At 48.8% G+C, this 15,216-nt stretch overlaps 1 long non-coding RNA gene across 1 annotated transcript; it reads right to left on the reverse strand.

Moving 5' to 3' along the window:
• Nucleotides 1-2,215: 2,215 nt before the first annotated feature.
• On the reverse strand, nt 2,216-14,554 carry LOC120103462 (uncharacterized). The gene is made up of 3 exons (XR_015622209.1): nt 14,404-14,554; nt 7,778-7,965; nt 2,216-3,497 (listed from the first exon to the last, which is right to left on the reverse strand). It is a non-coding gene; the product is annotated as an uncharacterized LOC120103462 (long non-coding RNA).
• Nucleotides 14,555-15,216: the final 662 nt, after the last annotated feature.

The raw sequence follows: 15,216 nt of genomic DNA on the forward strand, positions 1-15,216 counted from the left end.
CCCTCACTAATCACCAATTAAGAAAATGCCCTGTAGTCTTGCCTACAGCCTAATCTTATGGAGGTGTTTTCCTAATTCTGGTTCCCTCCTCTCAAATGACTTAGTTTGTGCTAACACCAAACTATGTAGCACACAGTGGACACAAAAACAGCACAGTCTGTCAGGCACCACCGGGAGGCACAGACGGATGACAGCTCCTTCCTAAATGTGGCAAGAATATTTACTGCTCTGCAGATTGATCGGAGTGATTGGGTCCATGGAGCATAGGGATGAACTAAAATCAAACCAGGAGAAGCAGGCCTGAGAACTCCCAGACCACAGCAGAAGGAAGTGTAGAGCTTGTTACCTACAGCCCAGCAAAAGGAGGCATCTGCACACTGTTGCAGTGATGTCACCACCGTGTCTCTTGACTACATGGTCAACAAGCAGAGACCTTTGGCTGTCCCAGGAACTTCAGCGTGGCTTGGTCCCCACCCCTTATGTGACCTGCTTGAATTACTGTCTGTCTAGCTACTCCTCTGTCCAAGCCTTCTGTTCCTTTCTTCGGTCTGGACCCAACTTACCCTTTACTTCTACAGCCTTCATGGTTCCATACCTGGCTTTGCAGCTGGACTGCACCTTAATGTCAGCTCAAACCTATGACCCAGTGGCTCAACTCACCACAGTGTCTCCAAGTTAGAGGACTAACTCCCAGATCTCTATCCCAGAGGCAGTCTTTACATGGAATTAGCTTCTCAGTGCATGCCCCCCACGGCTTCCTCAGAACTCCTTAAACCTTGTCTGCTGGGGTCTCTTTAATGCTACACACACACACACACACACACACAGATATGTTTACCCATTGATGTGTGATCTCTGAGTTGATATTAGTAATTAAGATTGGAACAAAAGAACCCGTGTTTTCCAACAGCTAGCTGTCAGGGGAATTGGCACAACTCAGCAAATTGTAGACAACAAAATTGATTTACTGTCAGACAACACATTCCGACACTGTGGAGAGAGACACATGTGTTCGCCTATGTTTCTGGCATAGCATACTCCCAACGGTTTGTTTGTTTGTGTTTTCCTTTTGTTTGCGGTTTGTTTGTTTGTTTGTTTGTTTGTTTTCCGGAGCTGGGGACCGAACCCAGGGCCTTGTGCTTGCTAGGCAAGCGCTCTACCACTGAGCTAAATCCCCAACCCCTGTTCGTGTTTTCCTAAAGGCACAGTGTTGGTGTCTGCTGTTGTATTTGACCAGGGCTGACGTCGTAGCTCCAACCTTTATGATTCGTTCATACAGTTATACATCAGAGCGAGAGTTTATCTGTCCATTTATAAAGATATTTTGTAACTGAGCTTTCTACGCCTGTGGTTGGGCACATAATTTGTTAAAAGTGCAAGGAAAGAAAAACCTTCTCTCTTGGCCTCCCAGGCTCTGTCTGGGGCCATGGATTCCATGACCAAAGACGGATTAACAGAAATTTAACAGAAGTGAGCAGGTATACAGTCTAACCGACGTTTTAAGTTTTATGAGCAAGAACTACACAGAAAATAGGTGAAATTCTAAAGAGGTAGTTAGGGTCTGGCTTTCATACCATTTTAGCAAAGGACTAGACAAGGGGCCCTGAGAGATGGCTCGGCAATAAAGGTACCCGTTACTGAGCCTGACACCTCAGACTTGATCCCAGGGACCCACACCGTGGAAGGAAAGAACTGAATCTTGCAAGACGCCTTTTTACTTCCACAGGCACACCATGGTGTATTTGAAAACACCTGCCACACCCACAAACACAATAAATATATATTTGTAATTGTAAGGAAAAATAAGGGGGTGGGCTAGGGCGATGGCTTGGTAGCTAAGAACAGGCACTGCTCATGCCAAGGGCATGAATTAGATCCCCAGCACCCACATTCAACAGCTCATGAGTGCTCGTAACTAAACGGGGCTCAATTATTATCCTCTAACTAGTGCTTTTCTGTGCACATGCCACCCACACACAGGCACACACACAGATAAATATGTTTTTTAAAGGAAAAGAGTTCGGGCTATGAAAGGCACTAATTCAGGGAATGTATATATGGGGCATATATAAAGGCATGTACGGCTGTTTTATAAGGTTTGTATTGGAGACTCAAGTCCCCACTGGGGAAAACAGTCTCAGGTCCCCAAGGGGAAAGGGAGAACTAGGAAAGAGATGAATGGGAATGAATGTTTCTTTTTTTTTGTTTGTTTTTTTTTGTTTTAAAGATTTATTTTATTTATTTTATGTACAGCATTCTGCCTGCATATGTGACTGTAGGCCAGAAGAGGGCACCAGATCTCATTAGAGATGGTTGTGAGCCACCATGTGGTTGCTGGGATTTGAACTCAGGACCTCTGGAAGAGCAGTCAGTGCTCTTAACCGCTGAGCCATCTCTCCAGCCCATGAATGTTTCTTTTACAAAGTAAAACGCACTGACTTTACAATGTAGGCAAAGTCTATAGTGTGCCTGCAGTCTGTCTCATCTTAATCACATTCATCTCCAAATAAGTCGGCTGCCACAGTGGCGGTGTTCATGTTCAGCGTGGTGCATTCTGGCCTGTGGGATCCGCCCGTTTGTTCTCGAGGGGAGAAAAGGAAATGCGAACAGGAAATGACTTTGGTCGTTTGTAGTCTGTTCTTTAAAGTACTTAGAGCTTGCCTTAATCAGGATGGGAGACAAACAGCAGGAAGGGTTGTGGAGAAGGAAGGGTATGTTCACAGACCTCTAGCAACAGGAGGCAAGGGGTGTTACAGAGCCCCATGGGAAAGCATCAGGAGGCAGGCGGAGACTCCAGACCAGCCATTTGCTGGGGTCTTCACAGGCAGGGATGGGTATGCAGGTTGGAAACATTCAGTCAGTTTAGGATTAGATGGAAGAACCCAGGAGGGGCCTCTGGGGTTGAGGAATGGTACCTGGTTGTCCCATACCTGACCTTAGAGTGATTTATGGCAGAAGGGACAGTGGCAAGAACATGAGGGTTGATGAAGGGCACGTGTGTGTTACTGGAATCCAAGTATCTCAATGGATTAGGCTTAGCCAACTGTCCCATTATGCAACCAAAGGGACAATCACTGGTAAGCAAGAGAAAGAGGTTTTCATAACTGTGACCATATCAGGAAGACGGGACAGCAGTTCAGTCTTCAGGGGCTGACAGAATTTCAGCATTTCCTTCCAAAGATGACCAAAGGAGATAACTGGGATACACGTGTCCCACAGGGAGCACACATGTCCCACAGAGGGTCACGCATGTTCCACAGGGCAGCTGGCCTCGCTCAGGCCAGTGAGTCTCATGCATCATTTCCTCAATCTGGGCCTGAGAGGCGCTTCTGGAGAAGTGGGTACCGCTGTCATCACTTGAAGGGAGCAGCCTGGTTCTCCTGAGGTGATGGCGGCTGCTCTGGAGTACAACCTCCGCTCCATCCTCGATGACTAGCTAGCTCTTGTTTTTCGTAGTCTCACTGCATGACCTGGTCACGTTGGGGTAGTTCCAGTTCCTTGTCATAAAGATGTGCATACATCAGTCCTAAAAGCCAAGCTGACTATTGGAGAAATATAAGGAAACCGTTCGAGGCAAAGTTGAGCCAAATGACGGGGTTCTCTGTTCCTTGGGGGTTTGGGATCTGAGTGGATTAGTTTGCATATCCCAGGCTCAGTTATGGGGAGTTGTTGCTCTCTAGAAACTACTGAGGCCTAGAAGGAGAAATCTTTCCTATATCAAAGCCCCAGATGCCAGAGAACTGAGTGTATAGAACATGAGGAGCTGGGCGTGTAGCTCAGAGCTGGTCTAGCTTTGGAGTCAAGCCCTGGCAGGATAGGGGGAAAGGGAACCTTACAAATGAAAATGAAGTGTGAGAGGCTGGAGGGGTGGCTCAGTGGTTAGGAGTGCCCTCTTCACTTGTCTGAAAAAACAAAAACAAAAACAAAAACAAAAAAAGAGGAGGAGGAAGAGGAGGGAGAGAAAGAAGAAGAGGAGGAAGAACAGGAAAAGGAAGAAGAGTAAAAGGAAGAAGAGGGGGAAGAGAAGGAAGAGGAGAAGGGGGAGAGGAAGAGGAGGAGGGAGGAGGAAGAGGGGAGGAGGAGGAGGTAGAGGAGGATGAGGAGGGGGAGGGGGAGGAAGAGGAGGAGAAGGAGGAGGAGGAGGAGGAGGAGGAGGAGGAGGAGGAGGAGGAGGAGGAGGAGGAGGAAGAGACAGCCCTCAGCACACCAGGAAGTGTTCTTACCAAAGACCAAATGTGTAGGCACTCTGGTTGTTTTCTTCCCAGCCACTTAAACTATCAACACCTAGGTCGTAGCATTCTTTGTTAGAGCAATACAAAATGAGTAAGCAATTAGAAACATCAATAATGATTAGACTCAGTATAAATAAACCCAATGTCTATCAACTAATGAAAGGAAAAAACAAAATGTGGCTATTTGTATAATGGAGCCCTCTTCACCAATAAAAAAAAAAAAAACTGGAGTAACACTTTACACCACGTGTGAATGAGCCTGGAAAACATGTTATATGAAAGACTGCAAAATACATGGTTGTTTCTGCATGACGTGTTCAGAACAGGCAAATCTCTAGAGATGGAAAGTGGATTTGGGGTTGTCAGGGACTGAGGAAGGGAGGACTGAGAAGACATGGCTAATGGTGTGGTGGGGTTTGGGGTGGCGGTGGAAGTGTGAAAGAATGTTCCAGAATTAGCAATGGTGGCCACACAGCTCTACTGATGTCACCACAGGGCACATTTTATTTGTTCATTTGTACTTTTTGTTTTTGTGGGTCAGAGTCTTATTATATGTCCTAGAACTTGCTGTGTAGACCAGGCTGGCCTTGAACTTGTGTTATCCTCCTGCTTCTGCCCCAGAGCCCTCAGATTACAGGCAATTACCACCATGTCTAGCTCCTACCTGATGATAGACTTTAATTTTGTTGTTGTTGTTGTTGTTGTTGTTGTTGTTAAGTTTGCCAAGGACCAGCCTCGACTTGGAGAGGGGTTCTGAGGAAGGGGTGTCTGGAGCGGCAAAAACAAACAACTTGAAGTCAAATCATGGGTCCAAGCTGGCGGCCTGTGCTCTGCTGGAGACAGCTTTCCAGCCTGTTTTGCTTTCTCTGGAGATCTCTAGATAGCGCTCTCTCTCTCTCTCTCTCTCTCTCTCTCTCTCTCTCTCTCTCTCTCTCTCTCTGTGTGTGTGTGTATGTGTGTGTTGTGTGTTGTGTGTTGTGTGTGTGTGTGTGTGTGTGTGTGTGTGTTCTACTTAAGACAGTTCTCTAAGCAGTTCTCTCTTGCTATTCTAAAACACTCTATGGATAGCTCATTTTTTGCAGATTTATTTTATTTTACATATCCATCCAGTCTTTTACTTCAGGTTTCCTTTCAATTATCCTAAGAATCAGCATCCGCTGATCCCAGCCCCTTAACTGTTAGGAGACAGCAAGCACACATTTTCTCATAACATTGCAAAAGAGTTCAGAGCTCTCGCTGCCACTGTTAATCACAGACGAGCTGGGAGAGGCCCTGTCCTGACATTACCACACCCGGGTTTGGAGCAGTGTCCCACACCGACCTTGAACTCAGGAATCTGCCTGCCTTTGTATCTTTCTGACAAGATGACTCACAGTGTAGCCACCACTGTTCCTTTAGGTCCAGGAAGCCCCTCATAATTCATATTGCGTCCTTATATTTTGCTTAGTTGGGAAATTATATGTATTTTGAGCTCATTTTTAAGAGTTCCTTTCCACAGCCTTAATGGAAGGACTGAAGGTCCCAGCGTTTACGATTTTGCTGAGATCTTAGCCTCACCTTCAGCTCCTGGACTCAGGCTGTCTCCTTATCATGGAGTTATTAACCTTAACTGGAAGGACACTCCTTAAAGAAGGAGCATAAAATATGTGCATTATTGTACACATACACTTATGCCCAGGGCAGCCATCAGGAGTCTTGGAGACCCAGCCTGCTGACCCTATCCTGGGGGCAACAACTGTGTTACTTTGACCCACCAAGGCCAAGCTGAATTGGCAACATTTATTTATTCTCTCTCTGTCTGTTCTCTCTCTCTCTCTCTCTCTCTCTCTCTCTCTCTCTCTCTCTCTCTCTGTGCCCCCTTCTCTCTGTCTTTATCTCTTTCTGTCTCTGTGTCTCTGTCTGTGTCTCTGTCTGTCTGTGTCTCTGTCTGTCTGTCTCTGTCTCTGTCTCTGTCTCTGTCTCTCTCTAATGGCATGCATGTGGAGATCATAGGATAACTTTTAGGAGTAGGAGTTGGTTCAGTCCTTCCATATCCAATCATTTGAGTCTATGGGAACACTTAACCATCTCAGTCAGCTGCAATGTAATTGCGTGGCAACTCCCTTCTGAAACCCCAACACAAACCCCAAAGGCTGGCTGCAACACTGCAAAGGAACTTAGCGCACCTCTCTGCAGAAGGTCCGGAGGAATGGCAGCAATTACACAATACACTGAGAACAGACAGTCCGAGTAGGATTCAGACCCAACCCTCAGGGCAAAAAGGGGACAGGCCATGATGGCAGTTTGTCAATCAGGAATGCACGGAGCTCAATTTCCTGAGGTACCAGAGAATAGCTCGGATGGGGTGAGTCTTCTCTGAAAGCCAGATTCCTATCGTCCCGGTGTGAATCTGACCCCTGAGGGAAGGACTGGCATCTTCCATGATGAACTCACAGTCCAGCCATCACGTTTCCATGTGCTCCTTGACGGTCCACCTAGGTGCGGCACCTGTCCTAGAGGTGCCACATGTACAGTTTCTCTCCTGACACCTTGTCCTTGTCCTGCTGGGGTCCCTGGAGGCCTCATTAGGACAAAGCTGCTGGAGGAATCTGGATGACTCCGCCCTGCAGCTGTACCCTCCAAGCTTGTTTCTTCAGTTAGGTTTGGTTCTGAGCTCTCCTGGGGGTGCGGAGCTCACAAAGTAGGGGGTGCGGGAGTGGGGGTATCATGGCAGTGAGGGTGGGAGGGGCACGGCGGAGGGGGGCTGGCTAACCAGGCAACAGCAGCATAAAGATCTAGCTCAGCTTTGGGGTGGGGGCTGAATCTCCCTCTTTCGTATGACTGTAACTTAAAGAGCCTAGTGTCACAAGGGGACATGCGACACTCTGGGCTTGTGGGCTTATCTATATGGTCCTCGACTCCACTCTTCTTGCACCACAGATGTGGCAGAAAAATTTTACCAACTGTGGTTGAGTGCTGTGTTCATGTTTGGGATAAATACACTGATTTGGAGATGTGACTTCAGAACAGAAGAGAATGGGGGTGGGCGGGGGTAGGGGTGAGCCCTCATTTTCCCCAGAGCTTTCGGACTTTTTCCATCCTGTGATTCCAGGTGCTGGCCTGCACCTTATGTCTGCATTGGGCTTGCTTGATCCTTGAGGTGCTGGGGTCTCAGCGCCTCTGGAAAGGTCAGAAGAAAGTCCTGGGCTTGGCAGCACATGCTTAGAAACCCAGCATTTGGGAGGCAGAGGCGGGAGGAGTACAAGTTCCAGGGCCCGCCTGGGCTATATATCAATGTCTTATTCAAAAAGTGGAAGGAAGGACAGAAAGAAGGAAGGGAAGAGTGGAGGAGAGGAAGGAAGGAAAAGATGGAGGCAGGAAGGACAGTTCTAAGTTCCAGTCCTGCTTCCTCTGCAAACCTGAGCAGACTTCTCTCTCAGCAGGAGGTAGGGTAGACTCACTGGGTCGGGTGTGGATGTATCGCTCTCTCTCTCTCTCTCTCTCTCTCTCTCTCTCTCTCTCTCTCTCTCTCTCTCTCTCTCTTTCTCTCTCTCTCTCTCTCTTACCAGGTAAGGATGAGTCAAGCCGCCAAGGCTGCAGCTGTGTATCTCGGAGTCATATCCCTCTCGATGGGAAGAACTGTCTGTGTCTGCCACCTGCCAGAGCAATGGCTGTAAGTCACAGGCAGCTAGCATGGCTGCATCCAGGATCTGTGAAGCATGGGCTATGGAGCGTACACATCTGGGGATGTCTTCTGTAAGGAAAAGGTTGTGACTGTGTGGCTTGTGTGTCTCCAAGAAGGACTCTTAGAGTTCTTTAGCTTCTTGGTGATTCTGTCTTTGGCATCTGGACTTAATTCCAGCCTGGGCCCAGAGAATCTCTGAGGGCAGACGAGCATCCAGGCAACGTTCCTTCCCCTGCAGTTTTCACAGGAGTTAATAGGTCCCACAGAGAGGCACGCTGAGCTGCCCTTGCCTGAGGGCTCCTTGTCTCACTGTAGGCTTCATCTTCTCTAGCAGTGAGGACACAAGCACTCTAGCCTAGAGGCCTCAAGCAAAAGCTCTCATTTCATATAGAGGAAATGGGCCCAGAAAGAGGAAGTGACTTACCTGAGGTCACACAGCCTGTGAAAGGCAGAGTTCCCAGAGGAATGTGGAACTCTTGAGTTCCACCCCTAGTCTCTCCTCTTGTAAGTAAAGTCTTCTTGAAGCCACCCTGCCTCACCCCATGTTGTCCACCACAGGTCTCTATGGCTGATCACCATACTCTATGGTATGATCACCATACAATGATCCCTTACTCACCCCACTGTCGGCTATAGGGTTCTATCGTTGTGATAAAAACACTGACCAAAACAACTTAGGGAGGATAGGGTTGATTTCAGTTTACATGGAAGTCAGGTCAGGAGCTCCAGGCAGGGACCTGGAGGCAGGAGCTGATGCAGAGCCCACGGAGGGGTGCTGCTGATTGGCTTGCTCCCCATAGCTTGCTCAGACTACTCTTTTGTACCACCCAGGACCACCCAGTGCGCCGGGCCCTCCCACAACAATCACTAATGACGAGGATTTCCTACAGTTGGCCATGGTGGCCTATACCCTTGATCCAGAGGCAGAGGAAAGCAAGCCTGAGTTTGGGGCCATCCTGGTCTACAGGGTGAGTTCAAGAACTACAAGAGAAACCTTGTCTGAAAACAAACAGAAAGAAAGAAAGACAAACAGACAGACAAACAGATGTACAGGCAGTCTGATGGAGGTGTTTTAACCAACAAACCAGGATGTTGTCCATCAGGAAGCCACTGTTTAGACAGCGATTCTCAGCCTTCCTAACGCTATGACCCTTTAATACAGTTTCTCCCTCATGTTGTGGTGACCCACCCCCAGCCATCAAATTTTTCCTTGCTACTTTGTGATCATAATTTTACTACTGTTATGAATCATAATATAAACATCTGTGTTTTCCAATGGTCTTAGGCAACCCCCATGAATTGATCACATACAGCAGTTTTTGCTTCTAACCAGAGAATGGTGGAATTTTCGTTGGCTTAGGAGGTCGGTCTTGTGTTTGACCAGATATGAACTCTTCTGGGTCAAGAGGACTGTAGTTGCTTGCTAGCTCCTCCAGGTCACCTCAGACTCAGCCAGGGGCTATGGTCCTTTCACTCCCGGGGCAGCTCCAGCTGCTGATACCACAGCTGCTGATACCACAGCTGCTGACACCGGTTCTGCGATGCCAACCCTCCCCACTCTTCCTGTTGCTGCTCCCCAGTGCTCTCGACCTCGAGTCAGGGCTTCAATACCTGGCCCCACATATCTCCAGTAAGTTCTGTCTCCCAGGTGACCCCATGCCTGCCTCTGAGCCCCAGCTAGATTCAGCCAAGACAGAAACTCTATAGCTCTCACAGGACTGTCCATTGAGGAACAGGGACATGGGTGAATGTGCACCTTAGTGGCTAGAACACCCATTGTCTGTCCCCTGCACAGGCTCAACTCTGCCCAGGCTATCTTAATGGCCCTAGGCTGTAGGAAAGTCAGGGTCCTCAAACACATTAGTGTTCAGGCATACTCAAACACCGCTGAATGACTTCAGTTATACAAAGGGTTATACAGACTTCTTTTGGTGACCCAGGGGGATTAGTTCCAGGATTCTTAGACACCAAAATCCAGGGGTGCTTACATAAAAAGGGATAGTATTTGTATGTGACATACAACCCTTCCATATATATTAAAGCTTCTCTATGTTATTTAGAATACCCAGGGCAGTGTAGAGGCTATGCAGACAGTGATACTGTGTTACTTAGGCAGACACAGGCAAGAAGAGAGCTATAGCTCTATAGGGAATTGAATCAGGGACCTCTGGGAGAGCAGCCAGTGCTCTTAACTGCCGAGCCATCCCTCCAGCTCCTCGATTTCTTCCTCTTGATGGACTGTGATTAAAACACATCCACAAAAGCAACTAAGAGAGAGTGAGTTTATTTTGGCTCATGGTTCAAGGGTCACGGTCCATGATGATGGGAAGGAAGTTCGAGAGGCAGGAGCTCGAGGTAACTGGTCACAGTGATCCACAGTGGCAGAGAACAACGGGCCCAGAGAACACAAACGGGCCCAGTCCAGTTAGCTTCTGTTTTCTTTCTTTCTGTTTAGAAACAGGGTCTCCCTATATATCCCTGCCTGTCCTGGAACTCACAATGTAGACCAGGTTGGCCTGGAACTCACAGCGATCCACCTGCCTGTCTCTGGAATGAGCTACCACGCCCTGCCTTCCTTTCCATGTGGCCTAAGACTGGAGGGCAGGGAAAGTACAGTCTACTGTTTTTGTTTTGTTTTGTTTTTCTTTTTTTTTTTTTTCCGGAGCTGGGGACCGAACCCATGGCCTTGCGCTTGCTAGGCAAGCGCTCTACCACTGAGCTAAATCCCCAACCCTACTGTTTTATTTTTCAAGCAGGGTTTTTCTGTGTGCCCCCAGGCTGTCCTGAACTTACTCTATAGACCAGACTGGCCTTGAACTCAGAGATTCTCCTGCCCCTTCCTCTCAAGTGCTAGGACTAAAGGTATGCACCACCTCCTGGCTTAATGTAGTTTACTTTTTTTTTTTTGGTTCTTTTTTTCGAAGCTGGGGACCGAACCCAGGGCCTTGTGCTTCCTAGGTAAGCGCTCTACCACTGAGCTAAATCCCCAGCCCCAATGTAGTTTACTTTTAAGGTAGGTCTTCCTACCTCAATTAGTGGAATCCAGACCATCTCTCTGGTAAGGGCCAGAGACTAACAGAATCAAGACAGTCCATTCAGCTGAAGAGATGGCTCAGTGGTTAAGACTGACTGCTCTTCCAGAGGTCCTGAGTTCAAATCCCAGCAACCACATGGTGGCTCACAACCATCTGTGATGAGATCTGATGCCCTCTTCTGGTGTGTCTGAAGACAGCTACAGTGTACTTATATATAATAAATAAATCTTAAAAAGAAAAAAAAAAGCAGTCCTTCATAGGTGCACCCAGAGGCTACCCTAGTGAAGAAAATTCCTCACAGATATGCCCAGAGATTTGTCTCCTAGGTGATTCAAGACCCTGTTAACATTGGCAATATTAACTCTCAGACTAAGACCTTGATATCCAATATTGGTTGAGTCCATGGGTGATGAACCTACATTTGGCTGGACTGAAATATGTCCTGTCAGTGGGTGCATGGCTGTCACCTACATCCTGGACACTATCTGTTGGTAGTTTTAAACCTTCGACCGACCATGAGGATTTTTCCTTTCTATTGTCTTCAAAGGGCTTCATGGTTTTCTTTACATTTGCATATGAGTCCATTATATAAAGTACTAAGAGGATTCAGTCAGAGTGACGGTCACCAGTGAGTGTGTGAGTGTGTGTGTGTGAGGGGGGGGGATGGAGAGTTATCATATTGATGAGTATGCAGCTTCAGTCCGGTATAATGAAAAGCTCTAGATCTGTCCTTCAGGAGCGCCCATACAACACGGTAAATGTGCTTACTGCCAATGGACTAACATGTCTCGAGTGGCAAATTGTATCACTTCAGAATGTCTGTTTAGGGATTCTCCTGTGAACTGTTTGCAACATGTTTCTAGATCACTCATTAATTGATGGGTTAAAGGCAGTCACTGACAGGTGCTCATTTGATATCTGCATAAGATTTATGATTTTTCCCTTTTAATAAGTGGTTAGGAGCTAAAGTATCTGCTGCTTAAGCTGAAAGAACAGATCAAAGGAAGGAGGGAAAGAAGCGAGCAGGGGCGGGGGTGGGGTAGAAGAAGCGGAGATAGGACAGGAAAGCCAAGAGGGTGGGATGGGAAGCGGGTGGACGAGCAGAAAGTGCAGAGAAAAGCTGGAGGGAGGGGCCGGGAGGAAGTGGGAGGGCTTCCCTTCTGACCCATACATGTGTCAATCCTCTCCCTTGGCTTGAAGGAGTCTCTATTTTGACTCTGCTTCGAATAACCCTCTCTGTCCCTCAGTCCGAGAATGAAGAAATTATTTTCTGCCTCTGCCGTTTCCCAGGTCACCAGTTATATTAAGCCGAAGTCCCTTGGTGGCTGCTGTCTATAATTTTCCACTCCACACCCTTTTGAGTCAGATTGCAAAATAAGGCCATTTTGAAACTTGGTTTCCTCCTGGTCAGGGCAGGGAAGATGTGACACAGGACTTTTGTGACCCTCTGCAGCTCAGGCAGGAACTTAGATTAGCAACTGGAAGAAGGGTAGGAGGAGGCAGCAGGTTGCTGGGACCCCAGTCAGACCACCCAGAGGTGCTCTATACAATTTCTAGCCTTTGGGGGTGGGAGGAGGGCATGGACCTGACGGGGGCATGGGCGGGGACTGGCGAGATGAGACGACACACCAGAAACGAAGGAGGCTCTTGGCGTCGTGGAGAACGGAGGAAATCAGCCACCATTCTTACAAATCTCTCAGAATCCAAAGTGCTCCCCGCGGTCCCCATCTCCCATTTGGGCTGCGGTGGAGCCGGCCTCCTGGCCACTCCCTGTTCTCCGGGTTGGAGCGCCTTCCCCTCTCCCCACCCATCACTTTGACTCACACTTTCTTTTTATTTCCTAATGGTTTACATCCTCCCTTGAGCACTCACGTGTACTTTATCTCTGAGCTGGCCACTCTGGCTCGTACTTCCCAGTGTGCTGCAGGGCCGGAGCCCAGGCTGATTTCTGTCTTAGTTAAGGAACAGCAGGGTAGACAAAGTGACCAGAGAGATGTGGGTGGTGGCCGCAGCAGGAGGCTCATAGGTGTTGTGGGTAGCCTTCAGTTCTGGCTTTTCTTGTGAGGGAAATGGGGAGCCATTGCAGGGGATGAGGAGAGGAGAGACTAGAGAGGTTTAAAGTCCCCATGATCTTAAGTGACATCCGGATATTTTCAGAGAGCAAACCGTTCGGGGCTCAGATTTCGGGGTACTCACAAAGATCTTCGGGAACATGGGACCAAATTCGCAGGGAACTTGAGGATGGTGGGAGTTTCTCCTTGACTGGTCAGGAAATGGGATGCTCTTTGTGTCTGTGTCTTCTCCTCCCTAGATATCAGCCGCGCACTGATAGGGCTTTCTGCCCCTGGACACAGAATAGGCTTAGAGTCTTTCAGGAAAAAAACTCATCAAAAATAGGCAGAGAACCCTGACCTACCAAACTGAGACACTGACACTGGCTGTAACAGAGGCTCAGGAAGAATAAGGCGGACTTCCAGGAGGAGGGAGGCTCCACTACCTAGAGATAAAAGACAGGCAGGAGAAAACCTTTCCTTGCAGCCCTCCCCCGGGCACAACTGTTGGCTCTGAGTCCCCTTCAGGCTTGCCCAGGCACACGAGCGCTAATTTAAAAGCCTCGCTAAGAGAAGTGAATGACTTCTTCAGTCGATGACATTTTCCAGGCTCTTTCCCCCAGCTCGCCCAGAAAACGCACAGCATTAATAACCAATAAAAGTTAAGAACGTCACCTCCCCACCCCTCGGTAATTCTTAAGGGTGAAATTTCTGGTCTGGGGACGTCCCGGGTTGTCCCCTCAGGTAGGGAACTTCCGGAAACGCCTCCACTCCCTAAACAACCGAAGGTTCCCCCCCCCCCACCTCCCACCTCCTCTCCTGGGAGGCGAGCGGCCGCAGGTGCGGAGGGCGGGGCGGCGGCGCGTGGAGTGCGGCCCATGGCCGGCAGGGGGCGCAGGGGAGCCGATGAATCCGGGGAGGGCTCCAGGCCCTCCGCCGTCGCCTGCCCAGCCCCCCACTGCAGCTATAGGTGTATTTACCGGAAGGTCACCCTAGTCCCTTCTCTCCGGCCCACCCTTTCCTCTCAGGTGTGGCCGCGGGAGAGGGATTCCTCCTGAGATCCTGCGGACGATTGTCAGGACCGTGAGGATCAGCGGCTTTGTGGCAGGAGAGATGCCAGAGCCTCCTTCGCCCCCCCTGCCCTACCATTAATAGCCTCAAAGTCCTGGGACTAAGCAAGAGGCTAAGGACCCCCGAAGTAGGACTCGGGCCCTATTTACTCCTGCAGAGCCTGGAGCGTGATAGGAACCTGTCCTGTTTGGGTTAAACGAAAGGACTTTTTTTGCCTAGGGGCTTCTTCTGCCATCCTCCTGTTCATCCAGCTGCTTACCTGTGTCACATAGTCCCGTTCCCCCTCCCTCCACCTCCACTCCCCCACATTCACCCACCCCTGCCCCAGGCCAGGTCTTCCCAGGCCTTACCTCGGGCTCTTTCACTGCTCCAAGGGCTCACTAGGTGGTCGGCCTAAGTCCCTTACATAGCCTTGAAGCTGTGCCCATCCTATTGAAGGGTAGCGAAACACACCACCCAGACACGGGCCACTTTAGCATAAGGATTATTTTGAGCAAAGGCAGCTGAAAAGGAACAGAAGCAAGAGGAACCCTCCCTCCCCCGTTTGCCTAAAAGCTGGATGGAAATGTACACGGATGTCCCTGTTCTCCGCTTTACCCGGAAGGTGGTATCATGGAAGACACTTGAGACCTTCGTCCGCCAGAAGTGGCACGCAGCAAGCAGAGATTGAAGAGTCTTTGTCTCCTGTTTTTTTTCCTCTCTCTGATTTGCCTTTCACAGTCGATACCTCTGGGGAGTGTAGTTCTTGTTTCTTCCGCCTTCCCCTTTCCTAAAATTGTACTGCTCTTTGTGGAAGTGTCATTCCTTCCTTTATCTCCCATGCGCCACACTTTTAATAAACTATTTTCCTCTTGTTAATCTTTGTTTAGAGATTCGGGCCAAGAACTCCCCACCACCACCCTATTTTAAGGCACTTGGCACATTGTTTTGATACATCTACTTGAGAGAACATAGTTTGATCTGTCCTTCCTGGGAGCTGCCTCTCCCACCTTTTCCCTCTCAGGCTTGAGACCAGATGGGCGGCAGCTTCGAATCCTTCAGGAAGCGTCCTTTGTTGGCCATCCTTGAGTTTTCTCAGCTCTGACCTGAAGCACATGCTCCTTGGATCTGTTTCTTGCATTTGTACCCTCGTGATTCTGGGGAAAATCAGTGTTCCCTTTTAG

The sequence above is a fragment of the Rattus norvegicus genome, chromosome 6 (genome assembly GCF_021556685.1).
Source record: "Rattus norvegicus strain SHRSP/BbbUtx chromosome 6, alternate assembly SHRSP_T2T, whole genome shotgun sequence".
NCBI classification, from domain to species: Eukaryota; Metazoa; Chordata; class Mammalia; order Rodentia; family Muridae; genus Rattus; species Rattus norvegicus.